Below are 16,686 nucleotides of genomic sequence, written 5' to 3'. Positions count from 1 at the left end.
AGTGCATGTAAATGGTCTGCAAAGGCTAAAATATCTGTGTTCCCTCCAGAAATACTTACATTAGACTCCATTTACGTAACATTCACACTTCTATTGGCGAGCGCTCCAACACATTGTACGTGATAGGCTAAGGGGCACTAGATACTGACATACAGCTGAACATCAGCAGGAGAGGACTCTTTAAAGTAGAGACACTACATACTGATATACAGCTGAACATCAGCAGGAGAGGACTCTTTAAAGTAGAGACACTACATACTGATATACACCCGAACATCAGCAGGAGAGGACTCTTTAAAGTAGAGACACTACATACTGATATACACCTGAACATCAGCAGGAGAGGACTCTTTAAAGTAGAGACACTACATACTGATATACACCTGAACATCAGCAGGAGAGGACTCTTTAAAGTAGAGACACTACATACTGATATACACCTGAACATCAGCAGGAGAGGACTCTTTAAAGTAGAGACACTACATACTGATATACACCTGAACATCAGCAGCAGAGGACTCTTTAAAGTAGAGACACTACATACTGATATACACCTGAACATAAGCAGGAGAGGACTCTTTAAAGTAGAGACACTACATACTGATATACACCTGAACATCAGCAGGAGAGGACTCTTTAAAGTAGAGACACTACATACTGATATACACCTGAAAAAAAGATGCTAGTTTGAAAAGTAACTTAGTGAATGTATTTACTTTGAAGGCACCAGCGACTCAGTTGGCCCATTACTCATCATCATCCATTTGAAGGGGACTGTTTAAAAAGCACAACTCTCCTCTATTTACCTTCACAGAAAAAACCTCACAGTTCTGCTCGACTGCCCACCAGTTTACTGTTAGTTTTCTGCTATATCATCCAGGTGTGTGTGTGTGTGTGTGTGTGTGTGTGTGTGTGTGTGTGTGTGTGGCTGCATGGATGAGTGTTAATGAGGATGTGTCTGCATGTGTGAGTGTGTGTGTGTGTGTTTCTGTGTGTGTGTGTGTGTGTGTGTGTGTGTGTGTGTGTGTGTGTGTGTGTGTGTGTGTGTGTGTGTGTGTGTGTGTGTGTGTGTGTGTGTGGTCATATATCTAAGGGAGGCACGCTGTCACCTTCCGGAGCCCAGGTGTCCCGGGTCACAAGATGCAGGGGAGCTGATGTAGAGCGTCCATCTGGTCTCTTTATACACCGTGTGTGTGCGTGTGTGTGTGTGTGTGTGTGTGTGTGTGTGTGCGTGTGTGTGTGTGTGTGCGTGCGTGTGTGTGTGTGTGTGTGTGTAATAATGACCTTGCTTACATTCCATGGCAGTGCTTAGAAGCTGCAACATCTCCGGCCTTCATTTAGAATGGGTAAAAAAGTTGCAAGACCAGATTTGAAAACGCCGTCCGTCTGCCTGGTGATGGACTTCAGATTCCTCCCGTAGTCTCTTTAGTTGGACTACCCCACGCTGTCTCTTTAGTTGGACTATCCCATGCTGTCTCTTTAGTTGGACTACCCCACGCTGTCTCTTTAGTTGGACTACCCCACGCTGTCTCTTTAGTTGGACTACCCCACGCTGTCTCTTTAGTTGGACTATCCCATGCTGTCTCTTTAGTTGGACTATCCCATGCTGTCTCTTTAGTTGGACTATCCCACGCTGTCTCTTTAGTTGGACTACCCCACGCTGTCTCTTTAGTTGGACTATCCCACGCTGTCTCTTTAGTTGGACTGTCCCACGCTGTCTCTTTAGTTGGACTGCCCCACGCTGTCTCTTTAGTTGGACTACCCCACGCTGTCTCTTTAGTTGGACTGCCCCACGCTGTCTCTTTAGTTGGACTACCCCACGCTGTCTCTTTAGTTGGACTATCCCACGCTGTCTCTTTAGTTGGACTACCCCACGCTGTCTCTTTAGTTGGACTGCCCCACGCTGTCTCTTTAGTTGGACTGTCACACTGTCAGACCTCCACACGTTGTGCGACTCAGTGATGAGAACTCTCCCTGTTCCTGTGACTTTAGTTAATTATCCGTCTTCTTCTCCTCGTCTTTTTAAACTCCCATCGTACCTCTGCTAACTAAACTGCTGGCCTGAGGGTTTTTGAACAGCCACAGGCTTCCTCTATTAGCGCTTCACCACCCTCTGAAAACAATTCCCCCGATTGATAATTTCTTCTGTGACTCAATTGGGCAATTACAATTATGTTTTTTTTTGATTGAAAAATCATTTTATTGGCTAAAGGCGCCAATTAGTCATTTAGTTTTACCGCCAGATCCTGGAAATCACTGCAACCGCTTTTCATCTGGAAACACAGGAATGTCAAAGTACTATTTATGTTTACAACCACCCGTAAACATCAGGTAGCATTTCCTCTGAGCCGCTTCCTGTCAGCATATGGTGTAGCTGTGCCTTCAAGCTAGCTGTGGATATATTAAGATGCATAATATCACCAAGCGTCTATTCTCCAAACTCTGACAAGTGCAGGGAGGTTTTAATGCGTTCATATGTGTGTGTGTGTGTGTGTGTGTGTGTGTGTGTGTGTGTGTCTCTTTCTGCACTGTAATCATCCGCCTACCTTGCTGTGAGCAATCTTTCCCATAATACCTCCATTTGTCAAACCTCTGAGTGTCAGGTCCTCCTCTCTTTCTGCCTGCTGTGGGTTTTTATGTGTGTGTGAGATGGAGTTTGCATACTGCCATGACTTGTATTCCCTTCACATGTGGGCTCAAATCTGGATCTGGATAGTTTACGGATACCAATTAATTAGTTCCTGCATGAACTCACGTGGACACATTCCCAAGATAGACAACATAAGTTCAAAGTTAATTTAATATTACTGAACTGGTTTCACTTGGTCACTTGGTCATAGTAAATATAAAACATTCAGTGTACGGTTATTTAAAGAGGACATATCATGCTGTGACATGCTTCCATGCTTTAGACCAAGAGAGAGGACACTAACATCTACTGTATCTGCAGTTGTCTACACGGAGAAACACTTCACTTTTAATGTCCTGTTAAATAAACTCAACTGTCTTTACTAGAGCAATGACGGATAAATACATCAGTCAGATTTAGGTGGATCGTTATTTTGGTGCCACGATAAAAAAAATGGCAGTGAAAAAGCAGCTGTTGTTGCATCTGACAGATTAAGTTACATTCCATTTTATTATATCAAGTCTTGTTGGAATCAATCCAGTGATATAATGGTTGGTGTGTGTGTGTGTGTGTGTGTGTGTGTGTGTGTGTGTGTGTGTGTGGCCTAGCATTACTATCCTTGTGGGGACCTAAATCTGTCTACACAGATTACATGTCATCTGTTTTCTGCATCATCTGTACATGTGTCCGTTTGCACACACACACACACACACACACACACACACACACACACACACACACACACACACACACACACACACACACACACACACACACACACACACACACACACACACACACACACACACACACACACACACACACACACACACACACACACACACACACACACACACACACACACACACACACACACACACACACACACACACACACACACACACACACACACTCGCCCTGGCTAGCTCCAAAGGAATGATGTTTGTATCTGTACTTGTATGTGTCTGCACAAGAAATGTATGCGTGTGTGTGTGTGTGTGTGGGTGGGTGTGTGTGGCCTAGTATTACTATCCTTGTGGGGACCTACATCTGTTTACACACTTGTGGGGACTCGCCTCCCTTATGGGGACACAATGGAGGTCCCCATAAGGGGGATCATTAATTTTAGGGTGAAGACTTGGTTAGGGTAAGGGTAAGGATAAGTCTCCAGGAAATGCATGTAAGTCAATGTAATGTCCCCTGAAGTGATGTATACATGGTGTGTGTGTGTGTGTGTGTGTGTGTGTGTGTGTTTGTGTGTGTGTGTGTGTGTGTGTGTGTGTGTGTGTGTGTGTGTTTGTGTGTGTGTGTGTGTGTGTGTGTGTGTGTGTGTGTGTGTGTACAGTAGAAGCAGGTGTGTTAGTGTGTGTTAAAGTATGCTCTCTTCATGTTCATGTATTTATCAGCGAGCTGTTCTGTTCTCTACGTCAGCACTTCTCGGCCGCTCCTAATCCATAATGTTCCCGTCAGCCAAATGCTAATGATGGCGTCCGTCAACAGCCACCCTGCAGCCAGCACACAACCGCCGACCGTGTACACGACCAATAATGAAATAGTTACACGTATGTCCGAACAAACAATCCAAACAACACTCTGGATAACAAGGACTGACTTGGAGAGAGATTCCTCCGAGGCCCGTATGTTCCTTCGTGTCCCTCCTTTCTCCAATAATGGAGATCTACACTTTATTCCATCTGTAATGAGGCGGCTTGAAACGATCCGGTAAAGCAGCTTTGATAGATCCGTTTGTCCTATTTGTCATACAGCATTGACCTGGACTGTGCTACCTCAATCAAATGATTTAGTGTGTGAATTGGAAGGGACAAATACTTACGAAATATTCGACACACTACAGGAAAGAGAAAACCCACACAAAGCTAATAGGGCCTCTTTAAACAAAGCATGCTCCCTCTGTCTCTTGTCTGTATCAGAGGAATAGTCTGGGAAAGAAAGTTATCTTTATCCTCGTGAACTTTTGGATTGTTAACTTGAGTTTCCTCCATGTAGTGAATGCCATAGAGATGTCTGCTGTCTGTGAGCAGAGGGAAGACACGTTCTCTCTTTCTCTTGCTAAAAAAGACGTGTGTTTTTTTGCATGTCCACTTCGGCCAATTACTGCCGCTCCTCGTCTCCTGGCTGTCCTGTCTTCCAGCCGGAGTCCCCTGTGGCAGCACCGCTGGTAATTACACCACCAGTGAGACACACACACACACACACACACACACACACACACACACACACACACACACACACACACACACACACACACACACACACACACACACACACACACACACACACACACACACACACACACACACACACACACACACACACACACACACACACACACACACACACACACACACACACACACACACACACACACACACACACACACACACACACACACACACACACACACACACACACACACAGGGACTTCAGGCTTTGATGACAGCTTGTCGAACTGCATCTCAGGAATTGATCATTAAACTGTAAAAGTTCTGGTGCTTTCCAAGCTGTGTGTTAATGTGTGTGAACATATGCGGGCCTTAATGTTTACACAGGTGCCACAAAGCCTCCAGCATGCTAAAGGCATTGAAGTAAGGACATAGCACTGTTCCTCTCTTGTGAAAAACACAGAGTGTGAACGTTGTGATCAGCTGTTTTAGCGCAGTGCTCCAGTGAAGGGGGGAGTCTCCCTCCGCAGCCGGTTGGCGTAGTTTTGGCACAGTTCCGTTGTTCAGACCGACGTTAACAGCAGCCTGTCTGTGCACACGGAGACCGACTCTGTCGTCCGGTGATCGAACCGCCTTCTGGAAAAGCGTCACAAGTACGTCGGTACGCAAATGCGCTTTGTGACACAAGTGACGGTACGCGTTTCAGATTGTTGCCGCGCATGCGTACCTGCGAGTAACCAAAATAATCTACGAGATCAATGAATCATCTCATAGCTTGGCGCTTAGACCATGACAACGATGGTAAAGGGAACAATGGCTGCGTGGTGTATGCAAAAACCAAAAGATAATTCCAAACAGATAGCTGCTCTGAGGAAGGAGACCAACAGAGAGAGAGTGATAGCATCTCCAGGGCAACGGTACGAGGACCTCTCAATCAGTGCTACCTTCAGGGACAAAGGGAAACTCGTTATCTGTACCACATACTGAGGCAGGGGCCGTCACGATCACATGCTACAAACGATTGAAACCTCAACAAGCTGCATGAGGAGAAGCTGGTCGCCTCGTGCAGCTTCCACATTGGTCGGGTAGAGATTTGGTCACTTTGCACGAACATAGGTTATTCATTATGGATGGAAGTCAACGTGCAAAATGGTGTTCAATGGTTTTAATAGCTAGAAGATTCTTATACTGGCCTCAACTCCTGGTTTTCAGATCTCTATGTGGACTTTCCAAACGCTGCATGATGGTCTGTGTCACTTTAGGACAGGGGTGTCCAAACTACGGCCCGGGGGCCAAATGTGGCCCATTTTGAAACAGCCCTCAGCTACTTCAAATAGTATAATGAAATATAGCAAATTAAACTTGTGCTTGTCATATATTAAATATATATGTACAAATATGTATCACAGTATCCATGGGTGCCAACTTTTCAAATAAATTAAATAAATAAACGAATTAGTTCATATAAAAAGCCCAATCACGTATTTGCATATCAATCTGAAGCGTGTGTTAAGGCATGAGCTGCATCCTGATGACACCCGATGGAGGTCTGTGATGTAGGCCGTTGTGTTTCCTCCAGCATGTTAAGTATCAATTTACCTACATTTGATTGATGTTGCTAACATATAACTTAGCATATGAGCTAATATACCTCACCTCCAGTGAGGGGCCAAGCCCTTTGTATATGTGTCTGTATGTGGCCCTTGGGGAAAAAAAGTTTGGACACCCTGCTTTAGGACAAAGTGTAGCCCCAGCTTTGTGTTACAGTACGTTGCGACTCTCCACCTGATGCTGTGAATGTGTTGAGTCAGCAACGATCATACCACCGTCTCTAAAGACTCTTTGACAATGTTCTGATAGCACAAGTAATACATTGTAAGTCTTATCACATTGTCAGATTAGAAAACACACACACACACACACACACACACACACACACACACACACACACACACACACACACACACACACCACACACACACACACACACACACACACACACACACACACACACACACACACACACACACACACACACACACACACACACACACACACACACACACACACACACACACACACACACACACACACACCCACACACACACACACACACACCTCCATTTTGTCCCCATAAGGGAGGCGAGTCCTCACACGTGACTCTGTAGACAGATGTAGGTCCCCACAAGTATAGTACTACAAGGCCACACACACACACACACACACACACACACACACACACACACACACACACACACACACACACACACACACACACACACACACACACACACACACACACACACACACACACACACACACACACACACACACACACACTCACACAGCCTGCAGCCACATCTGAAATGTCGCAGAGAGGCAGCCAGCGAGGATGTAGTTGGCTCTCCTCTTGCAGTCCCCTTGGTCCTGCCTGTGTCAGATCTGTCCGAGCGGCCGAGCCACCGCTCCGGGGAAAGAGTGTGAGTGTGTCTGCACTGTCTTTGTCATCCTTTTAAAGAGCAACAAAAAAAAGGGTGTTTTTCTCCCTTTTAGTTTTTCCTCTTCGTCAAGTCGCTCTTGGACTCAGTGAACCGGGATGAATTCTGATTTGTTCAACTTGTATTCTCCTCATGCTGAAGACATTTAGCTCTCACTGCCAATAAACAATGTTTTCATCCATGGATGATTTGAGTCAGAGACGAGCAGATAAAGCACCCTCCATGTTGCTGGCTGGCTGGTTATGTTTGGTTTTATTTGACAGGAATCGAAAGTGCTTCAGACTGGAATTAGAAGCTGTAGACACTACATGACTTGCTCACTCAGTTCCCTTTTACCCACTGTTGCATTAAATATCGATATCCTTGGGCTCATTCAGCCTAAAATGGGACTACATTTAACAATTAACCATCGGTTCATTTCTTTCTCTGCAGGATTGTGAGACCACCATCCATCTATCATAATACACATCATATATTATAAATCCCAGCAGTGTGGTTCCTTAGTGAACTAATCTCCAAGTTAATTTGTCAAAAGCCATATTAATTGGTGCACTCCATCTTGTCTCCCACGATGGTGAAAACTAATCTATCACCGAGGGCAGCCCTCTCTCTCAAACTGCCATCAAAAAGAGACCGGACAAAGCGGTTTTATAAGAGTTTTGCTTTCACTCTTTATATTGGATCGTTTCGCAACATCCAAACACAGAGGAGCCTCAATCATACTTACAACGCATAACACACCCTGTAGGCATGCTATGTGCAGACGTAGTGGAATACAAACACTTCGTTACTGTACTTAAGATACTTTTTATGATATCAGTACTTTCTACTTCTTACATGTTGAACTCAAATACTTGTACTTTCTACTTCTTACATGTTGAACTCAAATACCTGTACTTTCTACTTCTTACATGTTGAACTCAAATACTTCTACTTTCTACTTCTCACATGTTGAACTCAAATACCTGTACTTTCTACTTCTTACATGTTGAACTCAAATACCTGTACTTTCTACTTCTCACATGTTGAACCCAAATACCTGTACTTTCTACTTCTTACATGTTGAACTCAAATACCTGTACTTTCTACTTCTTACATGTTGAACCCAAATACTTGTACTTTCTACTTCTCACATGTTGAACCCAAATACCTGTACTTTCTACTTCTTACATGTTGAACCCAAATACCTGTACTTTCTACTTCTTACATGTTGAACTCAAATACCTGTACTTTCTACTTCTCTCATGTTGAACCCAAATACCTGTACTTTCTACTTCTCTCATGTTGAACCCAAACACCTGTACTTTCTACTTCTCACATGTTGAACTCAAATACCTGTACTTTCTACTTCTCACATGTTGAACTCAAATACCTGTACTTTCTACTTCTCACATGTTGAACTCAAATACCTGTACTTTCTACTTCTTACATGTTGAACTCAAATACCTGTACTTTCTACTTCTCACATGTTGAACTCAAATACCTGTACTTTCTACTTCTCACATGTTGAACCCAAATACCTGTACTTTCTACTTCTTACATGTTGAACTCAAATACCTGTACTTTCTACTTCTTACATGTTGAACCCAAATACCTGTACTTTCTACTTCTCACATGTTGAACTCAAATACCTGTACTTTCTACTTCTCACATGTTGAACTCAAATACCTGTACTTTCTACTTCTTACATGTTGAACTCAAATACCTGTACTTTCTACTTCTTACATGTTGAACCCAAATACCTGTACTTTCTACTTCTTACATGTTGAACACAAATACCTGTACTTTCTACTTCTCACATGTTGAACTCAAATACCTGTACTTTCTACTTCTCACATGTTGAACTCAAATACCTGTACTTTCTACTTCTTACATGTTGAACTCAAATACCTGTACTTTCTACTTCTTACATGTTGAACCCAAATACCTGTACTTTCTACTTCTCACATGTTGAACTCAAATACCTGTACTTTCTACTTCTCACATGTTGAACTCAAATACCTGTACTTTCTACTTCTTACATGTTGAACTCAAATACCTGTACTTTCTACTTCTCACATGTTGAACTCAAATACCTGTACTTTCTACTTCTCACATGTTGAACTCAAATACCTGTACTTTCTACTTTTTACATGTTGAACTCAAATACCTGTACTTTCTACTTCTTACATGTTGAACTCAAATACCTGTACTTTCTACTTCTCACATGTTGAACTCAAATACCTGTACTTTCTACTTCTCACATGTTGAACTCAAATACCTGTACTTTCTACTTCTCACATGTTGAACCCAAATACCTGTACTTTCTACTTCTTACATGTTGAACTCAAATACCTGTACTTTCTACTTCTTACATGTTGAACCCAAATACCTGTACTTTCTACTTCTCACATGTTGAACTCAAATACCTGTACTTTCTACTTCTCACATGTTGAACTCAAATACCTGTACTTTCTACTTCTTACATGTTGAACTCAAATACCTGTACTTTCTACTTCTTACATGTTGAACCCAAATACCTGTACTTTCTACTTCTTACATGTTGAACACAAATACCTGTACTTTCTACTTCTCACATGTTGAACTCAAATACCTGTACTTTCTACTTCTCACATGTTGAACTCAAATACCTGTACTTTCTACTTCTCACATGTTGAACTCAAATACCTGTACTTTCTACTTCTTACATGTTGAACTCAAATACCTGTACTTTCTACTTCTTACATGTTGAACCCAAATACCTGTACTTTCTACTTCTCACATGTTGAACTCAAATACCTGTACTTTCTACTTCTCACATGTTGAACTCAAATACCTGTACTTTCTACTTCTTACATGTTGAACTCAAATACCTGTACTTTCTACTTCTCACATGTTGAACTCAAATACCTGTACTTTCTACTTCTCACATGTTGAACTCAAATACCTGTACTTTCTACTTTTTACATGTTGAACTCAAATACCTGTACTTTCTACTTCTTACATGTTGAACTCAAATACCTGTACTTTCTACTTCTCACATGTTGAACTCAAATACCTGTACTTTCTACTTCTCACATGTTGAACTCAAATACCTGTACTTTCTACTTCTTACATGTTGAACTCAAATACCTGTACTTTCTACTTCTTACATGTTGAACTCAAATACCTGTACTTTCTACTGCTCTCATTTCCAAACAGCTGGTTCCTTTAGTCTGAATGTGTGTTGGTGCGTGATCATTATTCTTCAGAGTCACTGCGTGCCTATTGGTTGGAACACGATCCGTGTATCCATCACTTCCTGGTCTTCTCTAAAGAAGAGGGACCAATGGAAACGTTGTCATGTTGCCGTTGTTCAGCATGGAAACATTCATTAGCTAACAATGACATTATTGTTCTATTAATATAAAGGGAGGTCAGGTACTCTTTAAAGCAGCTGCTAGCTATGGGTACTTTTTACTGAAGTACACTTCAAAGCCTCTTTACTTTTACTTGAGTAAAGAAGTTTAGTCAGTACTTCTACTTTCACCAGAGTATTTTTAATCACAAGTATCTGTACTTGTACTTGAGTAAAGGATGTGTGTACTTGTACCATCTCAGCATATGTGTGTCTGAGTTGGTAAGATGCTCTGTCTCATGGAAGACAGTTTGAGGGGTCGGAAGTTAAGATATACTGTAGATGTCAAATCACCCTGGTGGCCTTGGTTCCCTCCCCCTCTCTCACAAAGTCGTCTGTCAGCAGTGAATCCCATCAGCTGTCCCGCTGACCCCGGACAGCAGAGACCTGCTTCCTGCCAGGAATATTCATGCAGACCCAGACTCTGACAAATCTCTCAATCAGCCGCCCTCACGGGACCGCAGAGAGACGCCAGCAGCCGCAACCAGGACATCCCGCTACACTGTAATATACACAACAACACGCCGTCCTTTAACTAAACAAACTGTAGGTTTTTTTACACTTTATCAGGCCAAGACCAAGAATGCTTGATAATCCTACCATCCAAAAGGTTTCAAGTGCCACTTGCTTCACGAGGAACAAACCCAACCCACGAGAGTCGGTGTTTATATGGTCAGTTATAATGTTAGGCGATTTATGCACAAACGACTTTTTGGTTAGATGTAAGAAGTACGTCTGTGGCATTATTCAACTTCTGGTTGTGATTTTAAGAGGCCCTATCATGGTTGTTCGGGTTTCCCCTCGTCTGTAGTGTGTTTTATATACGTTTTAGTGCATGTGCATGGTCTCTAAAGGCTAACATATCTTCCACACACGGCCTGAAACGCCTGAGACTGAGAAAAAGGACATCCCTACGTAACACTCGCTTTTCTATTGGCTAGCGCTCCAACACATTGCACGTGAAAGACTCAGGGGCGGGACATCTCTAAGCTGTTGACCAATCAGAACAGAGCCGGCCAGCTAACCAATCAGAGCAGACTGGGCTCTTTTGAGCTTGCTGAACATTAAAGCATGGAGACATGTCAGAGTAGAGAAGACTCAGGGGCGGGACATCTCTAAGCTGTTGACCAATCACAACAGAGCTGGCCAGCTAACCAATCAGAGCAGACTGGGCTCTTTTGAGCTTGCTGAACATTAAAGCATGGAGACATGTCAGAGGAGAGACTGCTAGCTCGTAGAAGCTGATCATACTAGGGCCTCTTTCAACATGTGACGTAAGTATTATTGTTCCTTGCAAGACTTGAACGCTTTTACTTTGGAAAAGCTGTATTTAACTTTGAGCATGAATTAATTAAAATGTGAGAAAGAAGATAGAGGTGTTGATTGTCTTCAGTCACACACACACATCTAGTTAAGTGTTAAGGCTTGTGTTATGGAAATGAAGCAGACGCCCAGCAGGAAACACCTCGATAATCTAAACGCTACTCAACAATTCTGTTTTATTCCTGATCTCCACAATAGTTCTTATTTGTATAACAACAGTTTATGCATTTTCTTCTTCTTTGCATTGCCGTCTTTGCTTCAGAACGAATTCGAGAGCTGCTACTTTTTGACTTTTTACCAAGCCGTGATCCCTGTCTAACCCGGAAACATAGATGTGTAACTGTGTGTGGCATTCAGACACACTCTAACACTTGTCTGTTAAAGGGCACATCTCTAAAAGCTTGCTGCACACCGCCCTTAAAGTCCTGCTCCCAAAAACCTACTTTTCGACCACATCTCAGACCTCCTCTCTGACTCCTCCCATCTTTCCGTCTCCCAGGTGATGACGGTGTTCAGCGTATTCCACTGTCTCGTCTTTCTGATTTCTTTCATGGCTTTTATGAAGTTTATGTGCACAGAGAATGGGGATGATGCTCAAATAGCTTTTTGGTGATTTTCTTTATGAATTCTTCACATTGTATCCGTCTCTTCTTTGCTTGAAAGAGGCTCACTTACACCAAATGCGTGTGGACAGTCGCTTTAATGTTCAAATGGTTATTCATTTTGTAGTAGCACTTTGAAAGACGTTTGAAATTCAATTCCATGTTGCTTTCACTCTCATTTGTTTTGTACCGCATCCCAAACCACCCTCCCCGTTCTCTGTGACCAGAAAGAAGGATTGGATGAATATATATTCCTTCTTTATATATTCATGACTGTTTCCTGAAGTCTATTAGAAAGGCATTACTTATTCAAGATGAGGTTTTAATTGAACTTCCTCCATCTCATCGTCCAGTTTCCAATCATTTCTGCACACAAACTCTGAGTAAAAGGCATTATCCTCCTGGTTCATATCAGTATGTCTCTACTTTAAAGAGTCCTCTCCTGCTGATGTTCTGGTGTATATCAGTATGTAGTGTCTCTACTTTAAAGAGTCCTCTCCAGCTGATGTTCAGGTGTATATCGGTATGTAGTGTCTCTACTTTAAAGAGTCCTCTCCTGCTGATGTTCAGGTGTATATCAGTATGTAGTGTCTCTACTTTAAAGAGTCCTCTCCAGCTGATGTTCAGGTGTATATCGGTATGTAGTGTCTCTACTTTAAAGAGTCCTCTCCTGCTGATGTTCAGGTGTATATCAGTATGTAGTGTCTCTTCTTTAAAGAGTCCTCTACTGCTGATGTTCAGGTGTATATCAGTATGTAGTGTCTCTACTTTAAAGAGTCCTCTCCTGCTGATGTTCAGGTGTATATCAGTATGTCGTGTATCTACTTTAAAGAGTCCTCTCCTGCTGATGTTCAGGTGTATATCAGTATGTAGTGTCTCTACTTTAAAGAGTCCTCTCCTGCTGATGTTCAGGTGTATATCAGTATGTAGAGTCTCTACTTTAAAGAGTCCTCTCCAGCTGATGTTCAGGTGTATATCAGTATATAGAGTCTCTACTTTAAAGAGTCCTCTCCTGCTGATGTTCAGGTGTATATCAGTATGTAGAGTCTCTACTTTAAAGAGTCCTCTCCTGCTGATGTTCAGGTGTATATCAGTATGTAGTGTCTCTACTTTAAAGAGTCCTCTCCTGCTGATGTTCAGGTGTATATCAGTATGTAGTGTCTCTACTTTAAAGAGTCCTCTCCTGCTGATGTTCAGGTGTATATCAGTATGTAGTGTCTCTACTTTAAAGAGTCCTCTCCTGCTGATGTTCAGGTGTGTATCAGTATGTAGTGTTTCTACTTTAAAGAGTCCTCTCCTGCTGATGTTCAGGTGTATATCAGTATGTAGTGTCTCTACTTTAAAGAGTCCTCTCCTGCTGATGTTCAGGTGTATATCAGTATGTAGTGTCTCTACTTTAAAGAGTCCTCTCCTGCTGATGTTCAGGTGTATATCAGTATGTAGCGTCTCTACTTTAAAGAGTCCTCTCCTGCTGATGTTCAGGTGTATATCAGTATGTAGCGTCTCTACTTTAAAGAGTCCTCTCCTGCTGATGTTCAGGTGTATATCAGTATGTAGCGTCTCTACATGTCTTCATGCTTTAATGTTCAAAAAGCTCTTTCTTTTTCTCATACTGCCTTTGCTGCAGCTCCTCTTTTCACCCTCTGTCTGAAACCAGAGCCCAGTCTTCCTCTGTTGTGATTGGTTGGTCAACCACTTAGATATGTCCCGCCCCTCAGCTATGCATTTTTTTCAGGAAGTAAACAAAGGAGTGAAATGGCGGCAGGTGTGTGGGAGAGAAACACCGGGATTGTAGCCTTAGCAGACCATTTACTTGCACTTAAACATATAGAACACACACCAGAGGGAATGGAAAACCCTGTGGAGCATGGTCTTTAAAAGAAGCCGACGCCGGGGCATGCATCGGCTAGACGTTGGACGAGGTGAACTGTAGGAACACATGTCTCACAGAGCAAAATGAGTGCTTAGCTAGCAGGAGGCGTTGTTAGCGAGTCCATCTTGGACCGGTGGGACTGCCGGTGCGGCGGAACACAGTCTGCAGAGTGAAGGGAATTCTTCCTTTATTCATCTGTTGTGTAGCGGAACAGGCAAAGCCTTTTAACAACGCTGTGTCTGAACCGCACCACGGTCAAAGATGTGAGTGAAATGTAAAAATAGACATCAAAGCCGCTTCCGTCCACAGCCTCTCGATGTGATGCTCGCGGCCTGGCTGCTTTCCAGGAGTGTGAGTAGGAACATCTCAACCACGCAAAAGTAAACCTGTTTACCTCCAAATTAAAAGAGTAGTTAAAGGAGGGGTAGGTCATTTTGGAGAAACCGGCTCGAGTGCGCTAGAATTTGGAAATACACAACCGGAAGAAATCTGCTACTTCCTCACAGAGCCCCTCCCCCAACACACGAACGCTCACATGACCAATGAGGGCACGAGATAAGCTGTGCCCCGATGGAAGGCTGACAGGCAGGTAGGCCATCCAGTTACTTTAGCCGGCTCAGATGATTGGTCGAGCTTTTTACAGCGCCACGGCTTCCACTGATGACTTTTCTTTATGGATTTTTTGTCAAAGCACTTCAGATATTCATTGCTATCGGGATGTTAAGAGCATTCCATGGAATATAACAAAAAGTGTATCTCGAGCCAGTTTCTCAAACGTACCTACCCCACCTTTAAGCATCCGGGCGCTGCTGCTATTTGAAGCAACGATATCTTGGAGGACGTCCTCACAAACCACTGATATCCCTCCTGCTGCATTTAACAACATTAAGATGTGTAACTGTGTGTGGCCTTCAGGCACACTCTAACACTTGTCTGTTAAAGGTCACATCTCTAAAAGCTTGCTGCACACCGCCCTTAAATTCCTGCACCCAAAAAAACTATTTTCCAGTCATATTTCTGACCTCCTCTCTGCCTTGTTCTCCCATCTTTCCTTCTCTCCGGTGACGACGGTGTTCAGCGTATTCTACTGTCTCGTCTTTCTGATTTCTTTCATGCTTTTATGAAGTCTGCGCACAGCGAATGTTGATGACGCTAAAATGGCGTCTTGGTGATTTTCTTTATGAATTATTGACATTTTATCCGTCTCTTCTTCGCTTGAAAGAGGTTCACTTGCACAAAATGTATTGTGGACATTAGCTTTAATGTTTGAATGGTTATTAATGTTGTAGTAGCACTTGGAAAAGAGTTTGTACAGGAACATCTCAACCACGCAGGGTAGCTCTCCAAAAGGAAACCAAACTAAAAGAGTAGTTAGGCATCTTGTCTCTGTTTCCATTCGAAGCAACGATATCTCTGAGGCCTTCTTTTTTCGTAACGGCCACATTCATCCTCTCCACTGATATCCCTCCTTTTGTCTGGTGCTTTTGACAACATTAAGACGGGTATCGGTCGCCTCGTCCGGCCCTCATTATTCTGCAGTGAAAGCAAGGACACCTCTTTCAGTAATAGGGCCCAAACAGCCAGGGGGGCTTTAGCTGATGCTACTGTACACAGAAAGCCCTCGATATTCGGCTGCGAGGCTGAGAGCTGACTAGACTCTCTGATTCCTACTAAGCATTTCAAAGGATTCATGCATATTCTAATTGAGAGGGATTGTTAGTTTTGCCGGCTGCTGTTTATTTTGGTTTATTTTGAAGATAGGATTGGCCAGTGTTTGGACTTTTAATCTGTGAGACATTCAGTTGTTTGATCTGTGGAGAAGAATCAACTGAAGGTGAAACAGTTACAGACACGTAGGGGTTCGTAAAAAGTGACAAAGTTTCAGCGGATTAATTACAACAACGAGTGATTCAAGAGGACATTGTCTGTTGATGTTCAGGTGTATATCAGTATGTAGTGTCTGTACTTTAAAGAGTCCTCTCCTGTTGATGTTCAGGTGTGTATCAGTATGTAGTGTCTGTACTTTAAAGAGTCCTCTCCTGCTGATGCTCAGGTGTATATCAGTGTGTAGTGTCTCTACTTTAAAGAGTCCTCTCCTGCTGATGTTCAGGTGTATATCAGTATGTAGTGTCTCTACTTAAAGAGTCCTCTCCTGCTGATGTTCAGGTGTATAATCAGTATGTAGTGTCTCTTCTTTAAAGA

This window comes from Pseudochaenichthys georgianus, chromosome 15 (genome assembly GCF_902827115.2).
Source record: "Pseudochaenichthys georgianus chromosome 15, fPseGeo1.2, whole genome shotgun sequence".
Taxonomy (NCBI): domain Eukaryota; kingdom Metazoa; phylum Chordata; class Actinopteri; order Perciformes; family Channichthyidae; genus Pseudochaenichthys; species Pseudochaenichthys georgianus.
This window is presented reverse-complemented; position numbering follows the sequence as displayed.